Genomic DNA, 21,822 nt, shown 5'->3' on the forward strand with positions numbered 1-21,822 from the left:
TGTGAGAACTAAACCTTATTCGATGTTCGTAACTTTTCATAATATCTGCTTTTTCCTCCCCCCCCCCATTGATACTATTAAAAGTTATTTTTTTAAAGGGTCACCAGGAATCTTTTCAAGATTTATTACTTTGACTAGGGTGATGGTATTACAGGTGTATGCCTAAGTGCAAACTCATCAAATTGTATACATTTAAGGTATAGTTTTTGGATATCAGTTATATTTCAATAAAGCTATCTGAAACATCTGCCTTTAATATGGAAGGAAACACTATACTTCCTCAGTAAGTAAATGCTGTATTTTTATGAACGTCATTTCCAAACCTGCTTCCTGAGTTGCATTGTTCCTGAGGGCACTGTCGTTGGCCCCAGGATCCAAGGGCACACTCTGCCCATCACTGCACAGTAACTCCTGGGATCCAGAGGCCTGTTGGTTGTTGTGGCCTGTGGGACCACCAAGGGTGAGCTCAGATGGGAGACAGATAGAGATGGAGAAGGATGGAGGGGTTTTCATTATATGCATTTCACTTGTCAGAGCACAGAGCTTTGAGTTGGGTGGAAGTCACATATTTAACCACCAGGCTCAATTATGCTACATGGAGTTGGGTGAGGTTCATTAGTCCAAGCAGAAGGTGCCTGGTGGCTTTCCTTTTTCCTTGCAAAATTACTATGCTTGTATAAAAGGCTTTTAATTTTTTTTTTAAATTGTGGGCTGTAATCCATTCTTGAGTCATGAAATCAATCAAATGACAAGCTATAAGGGAATATAATAGAAAATAACAGACTGCATTGGCTCCGCTCTGAGAAGTATTATTCCATGGAAATTGTGTTTGTTATATACACATCCACATGTATTGGATTGAGGCCTAAAATGTATCTCTTGCTACAATAGCAGACAGCAGAATTGAAAAGAGTCTCACAAAGAATTAGATTTTAAGTATGTGTGAAGTTAATTGGAATAAAAAAAGATGTTACATTTGTGGGAAAACTGTGACGCTCAGTGGCCCAGCCCTTAAAAATGCCCCATTGTTTCTTGATCCCAGAAGCACAAGGGGAGTGAGGCTGCCTTCATGACCTAACAGAAAGGCACCAACACCGGTGTGGTTTCTGGCAACTGGATCTGTTCTGGAGGTCCAGCATACAAGACCACAGAATCCCCGTAGCATGCCCAATCTTTCCCAAGTCACTGGCGATATCAGAAAGAGGAGCCATCTTTTAAAAATGGCTGTGGTTATGGTTCAGATCAGCAATGTTTCTCTCTCTCTTTCTCTCTCTCTCCCCGCTCCCGCCCTCCCTCTCCCCACCACCTCTCTCCTGGCTGCCTTAAGACCTGCAGCTTTGCTCCACCATGTACTTCCACCGTGATATTCTGCCTCACCTCAGGCCCAGAGCAATGAAGCCAGCTGACCATGGACTGAAACCTCTGACCGATGAAGTTGTTCATCTCAGGTATTTTGGTCGCAGCCATGAAAAGCTGACTAACACAATCGCTCCTCCCAGAGGCTTCCCATATACTCCTGTTTGGAATGCTAAGAAATGGCTGTCTCTCCAAGGGCCCACCAGACCTCCCCTCTGCCTTTCACACTCGGGGAAGCCACCAACCACTATCTCGGTTCATCCCTGTCCACTCTCCACCTGCTTCAGACAAGACACCCCATGTTAGCTGGAGAAGAGAATGTAATATGAGGCCCTTTGAAAAGAAAGTTCAACCGAGTGAATAAGAAACAAAATTTACAGTGAGCAAGCCATCGACATTTGTGAGATTATCCGCAGCACTGTTTCTCAAGCCTTGATGTACTAGGGGATCACATGGAATTCCTGTCATGTGTGGACAGTCTCGGTAGGTCTGGGGTGGGAACTGACATTCTACATGTCTCACAGGTGAAGATCTTGCTGTTGGTTCACAGAACACACTTTGAGTAGCAAGGGATCTGTCTACACAATGGTCAGCATAGACTAGATACTCAAAAATCTTTGCCAAATTGAAATCAGTTCAGTTCCAGTGAAGGCAAATTTGGGTTTTCTGCCAGGATTTATCAACAAGAATACGTGGATAAAGTAAATCACAACCTTGGCTGCACAGAAAAACCATCCAGGAAACCTTTATACAATTTCAAAAGTTGGTCCCCCACCTTCAGAGATGCTAAATCAATCTTGGGTATAGACAGGGAAATCTTAAGTTTTAAAAGTTCTCCAAGGGATTCTAATACATTGCCAGATTAGAGAACCACCAAGTTCAATAAAACTGTATCATTGGGTGCTGCGTGCAAGACACTGGGCACTGGGAGAGATGCTAGCAGTACAGCTTCCTGTTAATTTTTTCTCAAGATATGTTTTAATTTCCCTTCTGAGTTCTTCTTGGAATCTTTGGACCTTGGAGGAATGTGTCGTTTAATTTCCACTTAATTGTAAATGTCCTTCTGTTGTTGATTTTTTAATTTTATTCCATTGTGGTCAGAAAACACATTTTGTAAGCCTTCAATTCTTTTTAATTTACTTAGCCTTTCTTAAGAGGCTACCATAGTCTCTCTTGCATAATATTTCACATGCAATTGAGCATTATGCCTATTATGCTTCTGTTTTGGGGATATTCCACAGGTCTGTTAAGTCCAGTTGGTTTAAAGCATTGTTCAAGTTTTAGAAAACTTTCCTTGTTGATCTTCTGCCTTGATATTTTATCCATTATTTAAAGTGGAATATTGAAATTTTCAGTTATTAATATTACATTTTCTACTTCTTATTTCAGTTCTATCAGATTTTCTCTGATATTTTCATGTATTTCAATATTTTCATGTATTTTTGGGACTTAGTTTGGATACATATATTATAATTATTGTTTTCCTGATCAATTATTATTGATATTATTATAAATTATCCTTTGTCAATAGCAATTTCTTAAAAGATTCTGTTTTGTCTGATATTAGCATAACACTCAGCACTCTATTGGTTATGGTTTATATGGTTTCATAATTCTACCTCAAACCTGTTTGTTCTTTTGAATTTAAAATTTGTCTCTGCATGTAGATGAATCCATTTTTTTAAGATTGACATTTTGTCAATCTCTGCTTTTGATTGCAATAGTAAATGCCCTTATATTTAATAGAGTTTGTGATAAGGTAGGGTTTATGTCTGTCATTTTGTTATTTATTTTCTATGTATCTCATATCCTTTTTGTTCCTCTATTTGTCTAGTACTGTCTTCTTTTGTGGTAAAAGAAGTAGCATACTAATATATACCATGATGTTTTAGTCAGCTTTTTCACTGCTTTGACCAAAAGACCTGACAAGAACAATTTTAGAGGAGGAAAAGTTTATTTGGGGGCTCATGGCTTCAGAGGTCTTAGTCTGCATATGGCTAATTCCATTCCTGGGGCCTGAAAGTGAGGCAGACTATCATGGTGGAAGAGTGTGGAGGAGGAAAGCAGCTCAGGACATGCTCAGGAAAGTGAGAGAGAGAGAGAGAGAGAGAGAGAGAGAGAGAGAGAGAGAAGATGCTCTGCTCAACAAGGACAAAATATAAACCCCAAAGGTACACCCTCAGGGACCCACCTCTTCTAGCCACACCCTACCCACCTAGTTAATCCCTAGTGCCCACAGCTATCACCTAATTAATCCCTACTAGAAGATTAATGCACTGATTAGGTTAAGATTATCATAGCCCAATAATTTCACCTTGAAATTTTCTTGCATTGTCTCACACATGAGCTTTTGGGGGACAACCAATATCTAAACCATAACATGGTTTCCACTAATTCTTTAAATGTATTTGTAATAACTAAGTTAAAGTCTTTGTCTAGTAAGTCTAACATTTGTGCTTTCTCAGGAATGGTCTATCAACTAGCATGTAGCCTGTGTCCTTTCCTGTGTGTATATATGCCTTATGCCTTATTTTTTTTAAACACTTAAAATATTACACTGGGGTAACTGCAAATCATATATTTATTCTTTTTTTCCCCAGGGTGTGTTACTGTTTGTTCTTGTTACTTTTACTTTTTGCTTGTTTACTGACTCCCTTGAGCTAATTCTGTGAAGTATATTTTCCTTGTCATTTGTACCCACGGATATGTCACTGCAGTCATTTGTAGTCTTTGCTCAGTTAGATCAATGGTTCAGAATGACTAGGCAAATATTTCCTCAAATGCTGGAATCAAGAATTTCCTCTTCCTGTGTTTAAAGGGGGCTCTGTGTGCGTGCCTTCAATTGTCAGACAGGCAACTTACAGCTTTTCCTTAGCCTTTGCATATTATATTGCTTGCTCAAAGTCTAATGACACCATATGTAATATCATGTTTCATGGCTGAAGAGAAACTCTCTTGTTTCATGGCTGAAGGTAATGCTGCTTAGCTAGCTCTCAATTATGGTGCATAGATTACCTAAATCAGCTTGCCATTGTGTGTGTGTGTGTGTGTACATATGGTCAGTATGCTCATCAGAATCTCCTTGGAAGTATTTTTAAAATACAGATTGCTCCACTTTCAGAGATTCTGATTCAGCAGCTCTGGGGTGGGGTCTGGGACTTTGCATTTCCAGGAACTTCTGAGGGAATTCTGAGGACTGGTTGGGGACCCATGCTGAGAACTACTGAAGGACTGGGACACTGTGCCACCAGCACACTGTTAGTATGCCTTCTTCCATCTTGTTAATGCACTTACTACTAACACACTTGGCTCCTTTCCCTTGATAATTTTCACCCTACAATGGAATTGTCACACTGGAAACACAACTGATCTTTTAAGGTTATCTGGAATTACACAACAATCAAGTGACAAATATTGGAAGATTGATTTTCATTCAGTTTGTTACTGTTCTAAGGGAATGGATGTTGACATTAGACTGACTTTTATTTTTAAGTGTGAATTTAAATTAGGTTCTTTCTTCTCTTTAAGGGTTCTGAATTGAAAACTCTTAGCTGGATTATAAATAACTCAGTTATTACAAATACATTCAAAGAATTAGTGGAAACCATGTTATGGTTTAGATATTGGGTGTCCCCCAAAAGCTCATGTGTGAGACAATGCTTGACCATATATTGTCTCCACTGGAATATTTTTGAGAGTGAAAAGGAGTCCTAGTAATAATTTTACTGGGAAAAAAAATGCAAACTGGAACTGGCCCAGGAAAACCACATATATTGGTCACGCTAATTTTAGAAAATAAAATATGAAAAAAAATTTATTTCTACCAACTCTTTAGATTCTTGGCTTTAATTTTGCACTGGGGTCAAGGTTTCCTGTCAGTATTTTCTTCTACTTATTGGAATAACAAAAGGTAAGCATTTTGTTAGTGAGTTATTTTTCAGAAGTGAAATAAAACATTGAAGAAGAAAAATTCAAAACTAGTTTTATATTTATTTATTTTTGTTCCAGAGTATTATCTGCATTTGGGTTTTGGTGGCATTGGGAGGATCAGTTCTAAATCTAAATGAGTTCAGAGAATTCTTGTTTAATTTCTAACAGAGTAATAGCTTTCCTTTTTTAAAGCAAATTGTAAATGCTTACTTGTTTTTATACCTGCGATGTGAACTCTGACTGATAATTATTCTGGTTTATTGAATTAAAATAGTTTCCATTTGGGGCTGGGGTAGTGGTTCAGTGGTAGAGTGCTTGCCTAGCATGTGTGAGGCACTGGGTTTGATTTTCATGCACTACATAAAAAATAAAAAAAAGGTCCATCGACAACTAAAAAAATTTACAAAATAGTTTTCATTTAACAATTTTTTTTTTTTTTTGGGTGCTGGGGATCGAACCCAGGGCCTTGTACTGACAAGGCAAGCACTCTATCGACTGAGCTATCTCCCCAGGCCCTCATTTAACAATTTTTAAGGAAAAAGATTTTTCTTTTTGATAAAATGTAATGACTCAGGTAATCAGGGGATGGAAAACAAAAAACAAAAATGTAAAGACTCAAAGATAAATTAACTATTTATGTTCAGTCCAATATTTACCTTGCTCGGACAGAAATGTTAAGATTTAAAGTCGTAGCAAAGTGAAACCTTTCTTCCAAAACTTTCAACGACTCTATTTTGTTTTCCTATGGAAAAACAGAATTTCGGGGGAGAAGTGTTAAGTAACTGATATCAGTTAGGGGTCTATAAATGCACATTTATGCACATCTGCCAGACAGGTCTGGAAGGACATACACTCAGAGGTCAGCAACCTCTTTGCAAATCTGTATTTCCCAAGAACTGTGATTTTTATTTTTTTGCACGTTTCTGGTTGGAGCGTTCACGTTGCTAACCGGCCCTGAGGGAGAGAGCACTTCTGCACCTCGGGAGCGCGCTAATCCTGCGGGCAAATCGCCCGAGCATGTCACCGGGTCGCGGCTCCTCTAAGGAACATTCTCCTTGGCGACGTGTCAGGCCTCAGAGGCCTCAGTGTCGCTGAGGGTGAAAATGCCATCTGGGGGTCCGGAAGTTGAAGAACACCCCGCGGCGACCAGGGCGCAGTCCAGGATGAGATCTCCAGGGAAGCCTGGAGCAGCCGGGGGCGGGGCTCCGGCCGGCTGGGCCTCGCGGTGCGCATGCGCGGCCGGGGGCGGGGCCGAGGCCGGGGCGGGGCTGGGGCGGGGCCGCGCGCGGCGTCTGGAGCGACGGTGGCGCCGGCGCCGGCGGCGGGCTTGGGTTGCGCGCTGGCAGCAGGTTCGCGGCCAGGACGGGCGCCGCGGGCCGCGGCGGGGGGACACGCAACTGAGGTGGGGCACGAAACCCGCGACTTCACTCCGGCGGCGCCGCTGCTGCTGCTGCAGCGGGGCCCGGGCGCGCGGCCCGGCAGACGGAGGACGGAGCACAGCTGGGCGGCGGGCGTCGCGGGCCGGGGCGTGCCAGGTAGGTGAGCCGGGCGGGACCCGGGGCGACGCGGCGTCCGCGGGGACGGGCTGGGCTGCGGGTGCGGGGTCGAGTCCGGGTACCTGCAGGGCCGGCCGGACGGCGCCGCGGTTGTCATGGAAATCGCACAGCCTAGCGGTTCGCCGGCGGTGGCGTCTTCTGAGAACAATCCGAGCCGGGGCGACCCTGGCTCCGGAGGAGACTCGGCGCCCCGCTCCGGGGGCGGTGGGGAGCTCCGGGATGCGGGATGCGGCGCCCTGTGCGGCTGTCGCGGCGCCTGCCTGGTGCGTCTTAGGGCGGGATCCAGTGACTCCCCACGCTGAAGGCCTCGCTGTGTTTCGGGTGTAAACATTACGGGGTAAAAATAAACATGCATCTCAGTGTGGGAAATTGGGTCTCCATCCTTGCAACTCTTCTTCCCTTTTCTGCAGGCTGGTCGTCCCCGACATTTCTCGAACCTTTGCTTTTCATATTTTATGCCTTTCCGGCTTTGCTAATCAGTTAATTGAGGCCTGAGAGGTTTGCAGGAATTTGTGGCTGTCATTTGAAAAACCAATCGTGAATGTGTAGGCCATAGAAGAGTGAGGCACTCATATTGTCAAAGGTAAATTTATCTTTGTGGGCAAAGGACTGGAGCATTGATAGGCTCCGCTTCCCCTGCCCCTTGTTGCCTGCCCTCTGACATTACATAATGATGGGTTCCTCCTGCCCCAGTTGACAGCTCGTGAACAGTCCTCTGGGTAAGAAGGAAGTATAGGCGGTTGTAAAGCTCATCATCTTGTCTTTTGCTTTGCCTCTGAATGTGTTTTGTGTTGAGAGGCTAGCGAAGAGTAGAATGTGATTTGTCACCTGCCCATTAGGGCTTCTAAACCAAGGGAATGGAGGGTGCTGTGGCAGTTAGGATGTTGCAGTGAAATTCTGTTCGATTCATTCCCTGTTCACAGTGGATTGTGTGGACTGCGGGGACACCAGTGGGGGCTGGGGACAGAGCAGGTGACTTGGGGGTGAATTCTGGTTCTGCCACTGGCTCACCCTGTATCTTAGCGTTCTCATCTCTGAAAGGTGAAAACAGAATCTCTTGCTGAGTTTGTTTTGAAACCTAGATTCTTTTGCTATTGGTCAGTGCACATAGAATAGCTAGCTGTAGATTGTCCTAGAAGTAAGCCTAATTTTTCTTTGATTGCAAACAGCCTTTTACAGGAATTTTGTTTTTGGATCTAGGCTAAGGCCTTTGGTTTTTTGTTTTTGTTTTCTGACATGTTTCCATCTGGAAGATTCAATTCGTTGGTTTCTTTAAAGATGGTTGAATGGTGGTACCCACATGACGAAGATCGGTGTGGTGGTTCTGTTAGAGTATTGGTGTCAGGAGACTGTGATGCCATCCCCAGGGTCGTGTTGCATGTGAAGGGCCTCCCAAGGCCTTGCTCCCTGTAGTGTCTTGTAAACACGTTCTGTAGCAACAGGCCAAAGTTACTGGGAGGGTTTGGCTCAAAGACAGGGCTTAGAGGAATGGATGCTAGACAGGTTCAAAGAGAAAGGAGGGCAGTATTTCTGCCGAACTCTGTGATAGAGTTTGTTGTACTTACCTTGCTACTTTACCTATCTAGTTCCTTTTCATTTGGCATCTTCCATCTTGGGGTATTTATCTGCTCAGATTAATTGAGTCCCCAAGTAGACTCAGAGTGCAGGGCAGACATCATAGTTTATAGTTTACCCTAATGTTTTAGAAACTGGCTACCTTGTATTGCTGTTGAATTAGAGTTTTTTAAAAAGTCACTTTAAGGAAACAATGAAATAAATAATACCCATGAGAGCTTTTTGTAAGCAGGGCACCAGAGAATTGGGATGTATAAGAGAACTATGGACCTCGCGAGTCCTTTTAGCCTGGAAGCCTTCTCAGAGTGGACTGAGAAGACTCTGTGGGACCAGCTAACCCCCATTTCCACCCCTTGGTTTAGCATCTCAAGAATTCAGTAAAGCAGGATAGAGGGGGAGACTTTCTATCAAGTCTATTTTATTTGGCTTTTGCTTTTTAATGAAAAACTTCTTTTTACCTTACGTATTCCAGAAAAGTGCCCACAGCATCTTCAGCTACTCATGGTATCAGGAAAGCTTTGACTTTCAGAGGGGGAAAAAATAGTACAGCTCTGCAGTGAAGAAGGCTTGATTATGTTAGTGCTTCTTTTGTAGGAAATGATTAATGAGCTGGGAAATAAAAAAAAAAACTGTTTTTTTTTTTATTTCCCATTGTCCTCCAGCAGAAGCTCTATAAGCAGAGCATATTTTTGGAAGATCAATATTAACCCCTGTGAAAGTTTACTTCATTTTTTCTGATTTTTTTTTTTGTGCTTTTAAGGAAGATGTCACTATGAACCTGTTCCCCAAGAATTTACTTATATTTCTATGCATATAGTACACTTTACTTTCTTAAACTATTTTTTGAATTTTGATATGTTTGCAGACTCATAGAAAAGTTGCAGAATAATCTTGAGGATTCTTAGGTACCCTTCATCTGGATTCTCCTAATGTTGGCATTTTACTGCATGTCCTTTGTCTTTCTCTCATATTCATGGATTACTTTTTTACAAACTTTGATAATAAGTTGCAGACCTGGTGCCCTCTTACCGCTAAATACATTACCGTGAATTTCCTGAAAACGAGGACATTCTCTTACATAACAGCAGTAAAATTATTAAAAATCACATTTATACAATGTGATTATTTAACATATAGGTCTTATTCAGATCTTGCCAGTTGCCCCCCAAAATGTCCTTTATAGCAAAAGAAATTCCTAGCTCATTTGTTAACTTGTTTTGTTTCTGTAGTCTCCTTTAGTTTGGGGAAGTTCCTGAGTCTGTATTTCATGTGAGTCTGTATTTCATGCCGTTGAAATATTTGGAGACTGCCCCTCAATTTGAGTTTCCTGTGGTTTTCTCATGATTAGATTCAGGTTATACACTTCTGGCAGGAGTAGTGCAGGCTTGATGCTCCTGTCTTGTTAACCTGTCCCTTCAAGATAATGCTGTCTGTGATCCCATTTACTGGCCTTGTAAACTTTGATCATTTGATTCAGATGGTGTCTGCCCAATTGAAAAGTTTCCATTTTTCTCTTTGTAATTAATATGTATCTAATAGGGAAAGAATTTGAGATGGAGTAGTATACTGTTACTCATAGCTTTACCCACTAGTTTTAGAAGTCATTGATGCTTCTTGTCTGAATCAGTTATTATGGTTGTTGACAGATGGTGTTTTTCTAATCCCATATTTCCTTCTATGTTTATTAATTGGAATTGTACTGAATAGAACTTTTCTTTCTCCCTTATTTAGTTTTTGATTTATACCTCTGGATTTGAGATTATTGCCTTATTGAATGGATTATAGTCTGTTACTCCCATTACTCATTTGTTGCTCTAATTGTCTCAGATTTGGCCAGGGGGAGCCCTTTCAGCTAGCTTATATGTCCTTTTGACATGTCTCCTTGGTTCTTTGAGGAGATCTTTTTCTGGCAAAAAATCAAGACTTTAGCTTGTGTTTTCCTTGCCCTAGTCCTGGCTGGAATCAGCCATTTCTCCAAAGAGCCTTGGTTCCTTTTGATAGGGAGTGGTGGTAAAAACCAAGATGTGGGCGTTAGGTGTGCTCATTGCTGCTGAAGTGCCCTTGCTTCTGAACCATTTCAGTAGACAAATACTTTCATTGTAAGTAAGTGTAGTCACATTACACAAATTTTTCTGTGATTTGCTTTTCAAATGTAATGCTCTGTCCCTGAGATCTGTGTACACTGACATGGTAAGTTTGCCCTTCTTTTTGTATTGTGGGGAATGGGGATACATTGTAGAGGATGTGTGTATATAATTTATTTAAACGTCTCTTATTACTGGACATTTAAGATGATTTCCAAATTTCTGCTGTAAGGTGAGTGAGGAATCATTGAACCTTATCAGTGTTAATACTCACAAATATTTCAGTCTCCTAGATCCCAAGAAGTAGAATTTCTGGGACAAAGAGTAATTTTAAATTGACATTTCTGCCAGATTTCCCCTAAGAAACTTATCAGTTTGTACTTATTCCATTAGTGAGTGAAACTGTTTTCCTTTCACTGAACTAGAGGAATTTGAAGAGAAGAGAATTACATCCTGTTAATTTTGCCAGTCTAATGGGTAAAGAAGACATTATTATTTTAATTTTATTTTCCAAATTGCCAAAAATATTGAAGAACTTTTCATACTGATTTATATTTTAGTGTCTGTGAATTACCTGTTCACATCCTTTGCCTATTTTTTTCTTACTAGGTTGTTCTTATTGAATTGTTGAAGTTGCTGTAATATTGGCCTTATTCTTGGCAACCTTAAAAGGCTCCTTTAAGTATGATGCATTTTTTAACCTAAAGGAGAAGAGATCTATCCTTTTCCGAGCAACCCCTGAATGCCAGGTCCAGGTTAGGTGCCCCCAGGTCCTGTCAAGTGGAAAGCTGTGGGGTTGATAGGGAAGCCCAGGTGAGGTGTGGCTGGGGCACGCACCTGAGGTTAGTTGAAAGAGGCTGGTCTGGGGTTCAAGTGCCTAGTGTCTGGATCTAGCACTGTTTTTATTAAATCATGTAACTTCCTTCACAGTATTTTAAAATAAATGCTTTACTTTATCAGTGGAAGGAGGCAAATTAATTATGTACTTTCCAAAATCAACAATTTCTATTTTAGTACTTTGCTTTGAGAACCAGGAACTTTTTTACTTAGACCTGGGTAGTGAGAAGACATCTTTCGGAAATCTTGATTCTATTCCTAGAACTGCCATGAACTCCTAAGGCAAACTTCCTTCAGGTATCTGTGTGACTTTAGGCAAGAAGTTAAATCTTTCTGTGCCCATTTTCTCACCTGCAAAAATTGGGTGGGTAGTGGCAGCAGTCATGTTGTGATATGAAGTGAGTTAATACATGCCATGTACTTGGAGTGGTGCTTGGCACTGATAACTGCAGAAACTGAGCCTTTATGATGAGTTCAGGTCTAGAGCAATCGGGTCAGCATTGAATTTAGGATTAAATCAGCCTTTTCTTTGTAGGTTCAATTTCTTAACTGTTCCTTTAGTAATAACCTGTCTGGGGATTGGGAAGCCAGGGGACCTGGGAACTGCACCCTCGTCTCCTCTTTCTGGTCTGCACACACCTTCCTCATGCCCTATCATGGCTGTAGCCCTATGTCCACCAGTCAGCCCAGCTGCCTCCCCTCTCTTAGCTGTTTGCCCATCGCCCTAACTGAGGCAGGTGTGAGATGCAGGACTTTTAATATGGAGTCTGTTCCATGAGATCTACCTGGTGAGGGCCTCAGAAACAAGAAGGCAAATATGTGTTGTGGGTGATTTCAGGGACTCCTGCTATCATCTTACAAGAAAAATGAAGTGTCCACTTTCTGGAATAGGGTCAGGAAAACAGAAGGGTGTACTCTGACCTCCAGGAGGAGAGTTGGGGACTCTGGAGGAAGAAAACATTCACTCCTCTTGGCACGGGGACCTTCCCAGAATCCTTTCCCTCGTACTGTGATTCTCCTGACCTCAGGTCAGGGCCCCTCTTGTTGCAGTTTATGAGGTAGTACTCTGAGATCTTCTGAAAATTCCTTACTCCTTCGTGCTCCCCATCGCTCCCCAAAGCCTTCCTGCAACTGACACGGACCGCTGTGATGGAAGCTGTCCAATCCCTGGAATCCTACTGTATTAGTAGATTAACAGTTTCATCAACAACCGAGATTCTTCTCTTGCCAGCCATCACTGCTGGTTTCACTGTAGGGCTAGTCTCCTAATGATTACAAAATAGTTGTTAAGGTCAGTGGGACTGTTTCTTGGTTCCTTCCAGCAGGAGCAGGGAAGGAGACAAACCAGTGTGGTCACCAGCCAATCCCTGCCCCCGGTACATCAGTTCTTCCCTCTGGTTCCTGGGAGCAGAGGATCCTGTGCTTTTCCTGGACCAGTGACATGAGGCTTTGAGAGTGCTGCATGTTAATTGGTTAGGCTGGTATTCCTCCAAGTGTGGTCCCCAGATCAGCAGAATCAGGGACACCTGAGAACTTGTTAGAATGCAGTGTCCCAGACCCAACCTTCTGAATCAGAGGCCGAAGGATGACACCCAGAAATTTTGCAGGGTCAACAGATTTTGATGCAGGGTCAAAGTTTGGGAACTGCACCCTTTTTTTAATCAAGACTATCCTGACTCTACAGCTGGAAATGGGGTTGGTGTTTCCTGAAGCCAGAATAGGAAGAAGAAAGAGTGGATGTTGAGTAGTTAGCTCTTAGGGTGAACTGAGCATCCTGGAAAGTGTTTAAGGACCCATGCCCCAGCTCATCTACCCAGCTGTTTACTGGCCCCTATGTCTGCAGCCTCTGTGGCTTTTCTGTGTGTGGTTTACCCTCTCTCAGTGGGACTCAAAGGAAGCAGGATGGATACACCACGCCCTGGCTTCTGTGCCTGTCCAGCACGCAGGGCTTCCTCCATGCTGGCCCAAGGATCTGAGCTGAGTCTTCTGACTCACTTTCCCAAGACATTCACAGAGTATGTGCATATGTGTATGGTTTCTGTGCCTTCTTCCTCCTTGCTCATTTGCAAAAAATAGAGAATAGGCCAGTTAACAGCAACTTGAGAAATATAGGGAGTTGCCTGGAGACAGCCCAGGTGACTATTTTCGATGGTGCCTCTGGCTTTGTGTAGTGTGACCTGCTTTGTGCTCTTTTTTCCCTACTTTATGTTTGGGTGAAATAAAGTAGCCACCACCATGGTGAAATTGGGAGATCAAGATGGCTCACTGTCCCATATTTTTCCTGAAACTAGTGGATTGAGGTATTTCCAGATCTTTTTGACTTCTTAAGGCTTAAAGGTTCATCTCAGTACATAAAGGCCATGTTGAGGAGCAGTCTCGCTCTCAGCTGTCTCTATTTAGCACTAATGATGAGGACGAGGCACACTGGAGGAGGAGTCAGGAGAAGGGTGCACAACAGTGTTTCTCAAAGAGCAGTGGAAAAAAATCAATTTGAGGGTATGACTAGCATTTAAAAGGGTTTTGTTTGGGAAACAAAATAGCAAATATCCAAGTGCATTTTCTGCAGGAAGGGTAAGCACTATATTTTTTGTAAAAGAGTTATTTGGATGGAGTATATTTTGGGTATTTTCCTAATGTGACAGTTTCGTAGGGTTTTGATAAAGATGCGTCAAACTTTAGGGCCAAGTGCAATGAAAGGGGCTACGTAATGTCTGTAATGTCTGTAATGTCACTTCCTGGGGACAGGGCCTGTGGCTTTCATGAGAACTTGGGTGTCTTTGACCCACCAGGGAAAGAGAAACCACAGACCTGAGATGAGAGGGGTCTTTTAGCAGAGTGGGCCAAGACAGGGACCTGGTGCCATGTCAGCAAGTTATAGACCTTCTGGTATTGTCTGTGGTATTTGGCTACCTGAGCCAGACCCTTCTGATGATGTTGGGGGTCATTAGCATGGCTACTTTGAGAAACAGAAGAGACGATGGCAGGTAGCATGTTGGTTTGTCAAAGGGTTGGAGTTTAACTGTGAGACCTTTATGTGACTGGGTTCCTTTGTGCCTCAGCAATGACAGAACAGTTCCCACGTCACCTTGACTGGCTCAGGGTTGGATAGGAGACACATCATTGAATGCAGACATCAGTCTGGTTCCTGTCACAAAGGGTAGGCAGAAGTGTCTTTGGCGTGTCTGTTTGGTTTTAGGGGAAGGGCAAGTTGGATTATGGAAGAAAGAAAAGGTGCTCAATGTGAGCCCTGGTCAGCTCTCCTCTGTGAAATGGGGAAAGGAAAGAGCCTCACTCCCGGGCGAGGTGTGGAGGCCAGCAGCGGAAGGGACCCGTGCGGGTGGGAGCTTATGTCCTTCCACTCAGTTCCGCAGTCCTGCTTACTCCGTCTGCCAGGCAGTGCCCGATTTTAAACTTCTCGAAGGGCTAGAGTACTTGTATCTCTGACTGCTGCTCAGGGCACCTCTAGGGGAAATAAGCCTTGCAGAAGGAGGTGCTGAGGGACAGGGGCAGCTAGCACAGAATGTGGGTGATGTTGGGAGGAACCTGGGCCAGCTTTCTGTGTCACTGACACAGCTGACTTCTACTGGCACTTTTTTTTTTAATGTGTAAAAACTTGGGATTGTGTGTGAAAGAATGTTGAGTACTGCACATTTCTTGTTCATTGCTTTGACCATGTTCTACATATGCAGCTGTCACATGAAATGGTCACATTACATGACTGGGTGATAATCAAATAGCAATGAACTGGAATGATTGGTGGAGTCCAGTCAGGAGGGGGCTAGGTTCAAGAGATGTCCAGATACCCAAGAATCTTCAAAACGTTGTTACTACCATGGTTGGGAAAAGGAGAGGGAGTTGGGCCAAGGATTGAGATTGGGGGAAGCACCCTGCTGTAGACTGTGCCCACCTTAGCTGGGAGGGAAGGGCTAGTCATCTCATTCAGGTTTTCTTCCCAACTTGCCAGTGACTCGGTGAAGTTGTGATGAATCTACTGTTGTCTTCCCTCCTTTTGCAGGGAAGGTGGATCCCTCCATTTCTACCCCCTCTGCGTCCTCTCTGATGGCGATGGCAAATGGAGGCCTGAGACTGGCTGAGGATCTAGCTGGAACTGGGCTGCCACACCCAGGGCCTGGTTAGGGAAGTACTGCTTCCGCAATCTCTTGACTTGGAAATTTTGCTTCTTTCTCCTTTCACTTTCTTGCCCCGCTGCAGTGATTCAGCAGTTGCTTCCCAGGGTAGGAGAAACTACTTGGTGTCAGAGATGCTAGAGGACCAGTGGAGGTGGGAGCTGCCTGTAATCATGCAGACCAAGCTCTCCGGGGTCCAGGTAGAGCAGGCAGAGCTCCCTCAGCCTGCTCCCCACCCCGCATCCCTCCTTTGAGCCCATTGGAAGCAGTCTTCAAGTGTCCTACCCATATAATGTTGCAGTCCAGACCCCTGTCATTTTCCTGTGGACTGATGTAGACCCCCTCACTCCAGTGTGCTGTCCCCTGATGATTTAGTCACACTTGTCCTCTGCTTCAGTCTGGACAAATTCTCCTTGCTGGCAGATTGACATCCCTTCCTGATATCTCCACTTACTTCTTTCTGACCTGCTTTTCCCCTACTTTTGACCTGTTTTATTTCCTTCTTAAATTTTCTTTGTAATGGAGACATAGTAATTGTGTGACATTTCAAAGCATGTGCAGTGTGTTATGATTAGATCAGAGTAATTGGTACGTCTGTCACCTCAGCCATTTATCATGTTTGTGTTTGGAACATTTAGAATCTCTCTATAAATCTATAAATATATTATATATATATAATAATATAATATATATATATATATCTATAAATCTCTCTATTAGCTGCTTTGAAATATTTAATTAATTGCCAACCAACTTATCCTATTTCACTGTGAAGCATTAGAAATGACTCATCCTATTCGATTATTCCCCTGTACCTGTTAACCATGCTCTTTTTGTGCTCCTTACCCCCCATACTTCCCAGCCTCTGAGAATCACTATTCTAATCTCTGACTCTTTGAGGTCAACTTTTTTGCTTCTACATATAAGCAAGAACGTGCATTGTTTATCTTTCTATGCCTGACTTATTTTAATGTAATGTCCTCCAGTTCTAAGTTGCTTCAGATGATAAAATTTCATTCTGAATATTATTCCATTGGTGTGTGCATGCCGCTTTCTCTTTATCCATTCATCCGTTGATGGACACCTAGGTTGATTTCATATCTTCTCTTCTGAAGAGTGATGCAGTAAACACGCAAGTGCAGATGCCTCCAAGATGCACTGACTTCAGTTCCTCTGAATGTGTACCAGTAGTGGGGTTGCAGGATTGTATTGTAGTTCAATTTCTAGTTTACTGAGGAACCTTCTTCCAGTTCTCCATAATGGCTGTACTAGTGTACATTCTCATCAGTATTGTCTGAGAGTTCTCCTTTCTCTGCACCCTTGCTAGCATTTTTTAAAATTTAATTTTATTTTTTGAGGCAGGTGGTGGCCAGGTTGCCTTTGCTAGTCTTGAACTCTGAGGCTCATTTGATCCTCCCTTCTCAGCCTCCTGAGTGCTGGAACCACAAGGCATTTTTTTTTTTTTTTGGATCTTTTTGATAATAACCATCTGATTAGGGTAGGTGATATCTCATTGTGGTTTTGATTTGCATTTCCTGGTGATTAGTGGCGTTGGGCATTTTTTCAAATGCTCAGTCATTTACACATCCTCTTTTGAGAAATGTCTGTTCAGATCATGTGCCAGTTTTTAAGTCAGATTATTTGTTTTTTTGCTGTCATGTTATTTGAGTTCCTTATGTATTCCAGGTGTTAATCCTTTGTCCAGTAAACAATTTGCAGATATTTTCTTGTATTCTATAGGTCGATTTTTTTTTTCCTTTGCTGTGCTCAGGCTTTTTAGTTTGTCAATTTTGTCAGTTTTTACTTTTACTGCCTCTGCTTTTGAGATCATATCCCCCAATTTTTTTGCCGAGATTAATGTGCTGAGCATTTGCCCTGAGTTTTCTTTAAGTAATTTCATAATTTGGGGATTTACTTGGAAGTCTCTGATCTATTTTGAGTTGATCTTCTTATATGGTGAGAGATGAGGGTCTAGCATCTTTCCCCTCCGTGTGGTTATCCAGATTTCCCAGCACCAGTTTTTGAAGAGGCTTTCCTTTCTCTAGTTCTTGCCAACCTTTTGTAGAAAATCAGTTGGCTATAAATGTGTTGGTTCTCTCTTCTGTCCCATTGGTCTGAGTATCTGTTTTTGTGCCAGTATCATGCCTTTTGGACCTATAGCTTTGTGGTATATTTTGAAGTCAGATATTGTGATGACTTTAACCTTGTTATTTTTGCTCAGGAAGGATTATTTTGGCTATTTGGGGATCTTTTCAGTTCCATACAAATTTTAGAATTTTTTTTCCCCATTTTTGTGAAGAATGTCATTGGTATTTTGACGATCTATTTTTTTTTTTTTCTATTAGCCTTTACTGACTTGTTGCAAAAGGAATAATGGTTGTAAAGTTGTCAGATGATAAACTGATTAAGAGAGGAAAAAAGAGCTCCAATAGGACATTGCCATATAAATGCTTTCTCTTCAGCAAGAGTCCCTCAGAGGCTCTGAACACATTTCAGGGATGCTGACCTGGCTAAAAGCCTTCACATTCTTCAGTCACGTGACTTTCTTCTGAAGCACTGCAGAGCCTATAGGAGCAGGAACCTCTTACTTGGGATTGCAGATATTTTGAGATTGTCCTCACTGGTGCCTTCAAATGTGTTGTGTTTTGAATAATTCCACTGGGTGAGTGGATGTTTTGTGCCAACTTAATTATTTAATCATTCTTTAATTAGTCTAGTCAGTCAAATATGTTTACCAAGCTAGATATTAGCCTCTTTGGTCAAAGACAGAAGGAAAGTCAGTGGGGGGTTGTGAAGTAGTGAAGGCTTTTTGTGGGGATAGATGACCTGGCTCAAAGAGAGAGGATTCCTCAGTGGCAGCAGGCACCTGGAAATGGTCTGGTACCAAGTTGATTAGCGAGAAGCATCTAGGTTTTAAAGTTCATCTCAGTCCGTTTCTCATGTGGGGAGTCATTGACCTTTTGCATTGGGATTTGACTGTGGGGCCATGTCCCTGTGAGCACCCCAGCACTAATGCTGTCAGGGCCTTGGGGTCCCCTGTCTGATGTAGGTTTGTCCTTATTAAAGAGGCCAGCACAGTAGCCCCCTTCATAGCAAAGAGGGCTACAAGGTGTAGTGACTCATTTCCAACAGGATTAGATGAGATATAATCAAATTCCAGGGAAGTAGTCGCTGTGTCATTTCTTGGAACTGGGCATTCCACAATTTGACTTGTGTTGCATGCCCACAGGTTGGCTGTTTTGTAAACTGTTAAAGATCAGACTGGTGTTTATCATGGCAACTAGCAGCCTGTGGCTTAGACTGTGAACCTAATTTAGTGGACTAACTATAAGGAATAAAAGCAGGGGCTATTTTTACCTCATAACCTAGATTTGTCTTCACTGAATTTGCAAGTCAGGCTATTACATATTTGGGGTGCTGGTAGCACATGCCTATAGTCCCAGCTACTCAAGAGGCTAAGGTGAGAGGATCACTTGAGACAACCTGGGCAACCCAGGGAGACCCAATCTCAAAACAAAACAAACCAAAAAGTTTGGGGCAGAAAACAAGGATTTGGTATATGAAAATTTTTTGCACTTACCACTCAGGCAGGCCAGAAATAGGATTGGTTAACTGTTGCAGGATTAGAATTGTTGGTTATATTACAGAGAAACTCTTTCATAAAGTAACTGCAACTAAATAAATCTTGTTACAGTTAAAAGGTCTTATGAGCACATACCCACCATAGCTTACAGCCCAGGGTAAATTTGAAAATGTTTTATTTTAAGGCCTCTTTTTGGATGCTGACATTCTGTGCCATTGGACCTAAGTGGGAGATAGTAGAATTGTTGGGATTAGATATGACTACATACAGCAAAAAAAAAAAAAAGTGGAGAAAAGAGACATGGTCAAGATGGGCATTTATTTGTCCTTCCTTTGCTGAGGTCTGGAGGTGGACAGTCAGAGCTTAGGCTGTACCATCCCCAGGTCGTGGCCTAGGGCCTCATCTCCAGGATGATGTCTTTAGGAGTGGTCAGCACGTGGGCCTTGTAAACACCAGGGGAGGGCTGGAGGCGCAGCTCAGACCATGGGTTCCATCCCTAGCACTGCAAAACAACAACGAAACCAAACCAAACCACACCTCCAAACTGCATTCCAAACGCCAGGCTCCAGGAAGGCAGGCTTTCTGAGAGCTCCTGGCAAGAGCTGAAGCGGGAGGGGAAGAGAGGGGCATCAGAGACAGCAAGCTCGCTCTTTTCTGCCAGTTGTCCTGTTTTTTGGAAGATGAGCTTTTGTACTAGGTTGGGAGACTGTCAGGTCAATTCCCTGTGCTTAGTGGGGTAGGGCAACCGACTAGAAACTTGATTCTCAATTCTGCCTACGCCGCTGCCTTTGAGCCTAAAAGAGGTTATTTGCTTCCTTTGTGCCTTGATTTCCTCGTTTAAAGAATAGAAATGGGAGAATTCTAACCTAAATTCTCACGGCCAGTGCCCAGGCTCTGAGATCAGAGGTGCTTTGTACCAAGAACCCACTTGGTATGGGCTTCTGGAACCCAAAGGTGTGTCCAGAGGGAAGCGGAGGATGGGAGGATTTGGGTTGGATGAGATGCGCTGAGCTAGCAGGGGCCTAGAGTGGAGGGGCCCACAGGTAGACAGCTGTTCTTTGTGACCTTCAGGGCAGGAGGGCTGACTCCTCTCTCCTCACTGTGAACCCCACTGACTGTCCCCTTCCCTGAGGGTGCAGAGGACCAGCTCCTCAGCTGATCCAAGGATAGCACCTTGGTCTGTCTGGACCTTCATCCTACTCTGCCCCCACCTTGTCCCAAGTTTCTGTTTAGGAGAGTGACCCCATTGCCCACTCTGTCAGGTGGAAGGGGTCTAACACCCAGTTTATTCTAAATATCTGCAAAACTGAATGTGTTCTTTTGGGGCCATTTGCCTTTTAAGAATTATATAAATGCTAGCAGGTTCTAAAGTCAAAAGATAGTCTCTCCTGTGGAGGGATGTGAGACACTGGACCAGGCATGGACTGGGAGAAGTTTGGGCTTCCTTGTGCCTGCAAGCACTGAAAGTAAGCATTTGTCCAGGCCAACTGTTGCAGTCATCTGACCCATACACACATACGACACGCCCTTTGCACACTCACCCCCGACAGCCAGCACTCTGGGAAGTCAGACCCCTGGAGGAGCCCTGCTTTACTTCCAGGCGGACTCAGACTCCCTGGCATTGTGGAGACAGGTGTGTGTGTTTTCAAGAATACTGGTAGTCACTCCCTGAGTTCATGCTTTAAGATAGGAAACTTCCGACTGCGTTTCCAAAGCTAGCAACAGAATTTTGCTAATCTGTAATGACTGTTTATCCCAGCCTTTGAGTTTTTTAACCTCAATTTTAATTTTTAAAAGGACTCAAATCATCAAATAGGCCTTTCTTACTTTCTCCACACTGGCAGTGGCTACTCACAAGCGAACACAACACCTTTCTTGGTGTTCCCTCATGAATCCTTGCCATGAACATGCCTGTGTTAGTTACTGTCTTCCAGACTCTTTTGCTAGCCTGTTCTTTCTCAGTGAAGACACTTCTTTTCATCTTTGAGAGTGAGATATTTCACTTGAAGAGCTTCCCACTTCTTGGAAACCCCTTCTCTTGCCCTTCATGGGTGCGCTGGCCTGTACTGCTTGGGACTCGCCTCCCCTTCCAATGGTGCTCTGGTTGCCATCTGGCCCTGGTGAATGGATGCTGTACATTTTTTCCAGAGGAAGCAAAGGCTATTGGGATACCTAAGCATGCAGCATATGTACAGAAAGTGAGGCCAAGGCTAAGAGGGCATTGGATCTGATTTCCATGTTTCCTCTCAGGCTCTTAAAGGGGAAACCTCCTCTCTGGAGTGCAGCAGGGACAGAAGTGCAGACAAGGTGGAATTTCTCAAAAGTTTGACCCACCATGGAGTCAGCTCTTAGGATACTTTGTGTGGTCACTGGTCCTGGTCATGCTTGTCAGAGATGTTCATTGTAGGCACTTGGGACGCCTCTGTGTTCAAGGTGGTGACCACCAAGGCCTGGAGACTCTGAAATTATTGATTTTTTGGGGGGAGTACTGGGGATTGAACTCAGGGGCACTTGACCACTGAGCCACATCCGCAGCCCTATTTTGCATCTTATTTAGAGACAGGGTCTCACTGAGCTGCTTAGCGTCTCACTTTTTGCCGAAGCTGGCTTTGAACTCGCAGTCCTCCTGCCTCAGCCTCCTGAGTGACTGGGATTACAGGCCTGCGCCACTGTGCCCAGTGAAGTTGTTGGTTTTTTATGACTTTTGTCACATTTGCCACAAGTGTGATTGATACATATGGTACTAGGTCAGGATCCCAGAGCGCTCAGGCAGA

The 21,822-nt window shown here is 43.3% G+C and overlaps 1 protein-coding gene across 16 annotated transcripts in view; it reads left to right on the plus strand.

Annotated features, from left to right (window-relative positions):
• Positions 1–6,574: 6,574 nt before the first annotated feature.
• Positions 6,575–21,822, plus strand: part of Inpp4a (inositol polyphosphate-4-phosphatase type I A) — a 129,015-nt gene continuing 113,767 nt past the window's right edge. For all 16 annotated transcript variants that reach the window (XM_047523522.1, XM_047523529.1, XM_047523523.1 and 13 more), the window contains exon 1: positions 6,575–6,821. The gene's annotated coding sequence lies outside the window, so the exon portion shown is untranslated. The remainder of the gene's footprint in view (positions 6,822–21,822) is intronic.

This window comes from Sciurus carolinensis, chromosome 13 (genome assembly GCF_902686445.1).
Source record: "Sciurus carolinensis chromosome 13, mSciCar1.2, whole genome shotgun sequence".
In the NCBI taxonomy this organism is placed as follows: domain Eukaryota; kingdom Metazoa; phylum Chordata; class Mammalia; order Rodentia; family Sciuridae; genus Sciurus; species Sciurus carolinensis.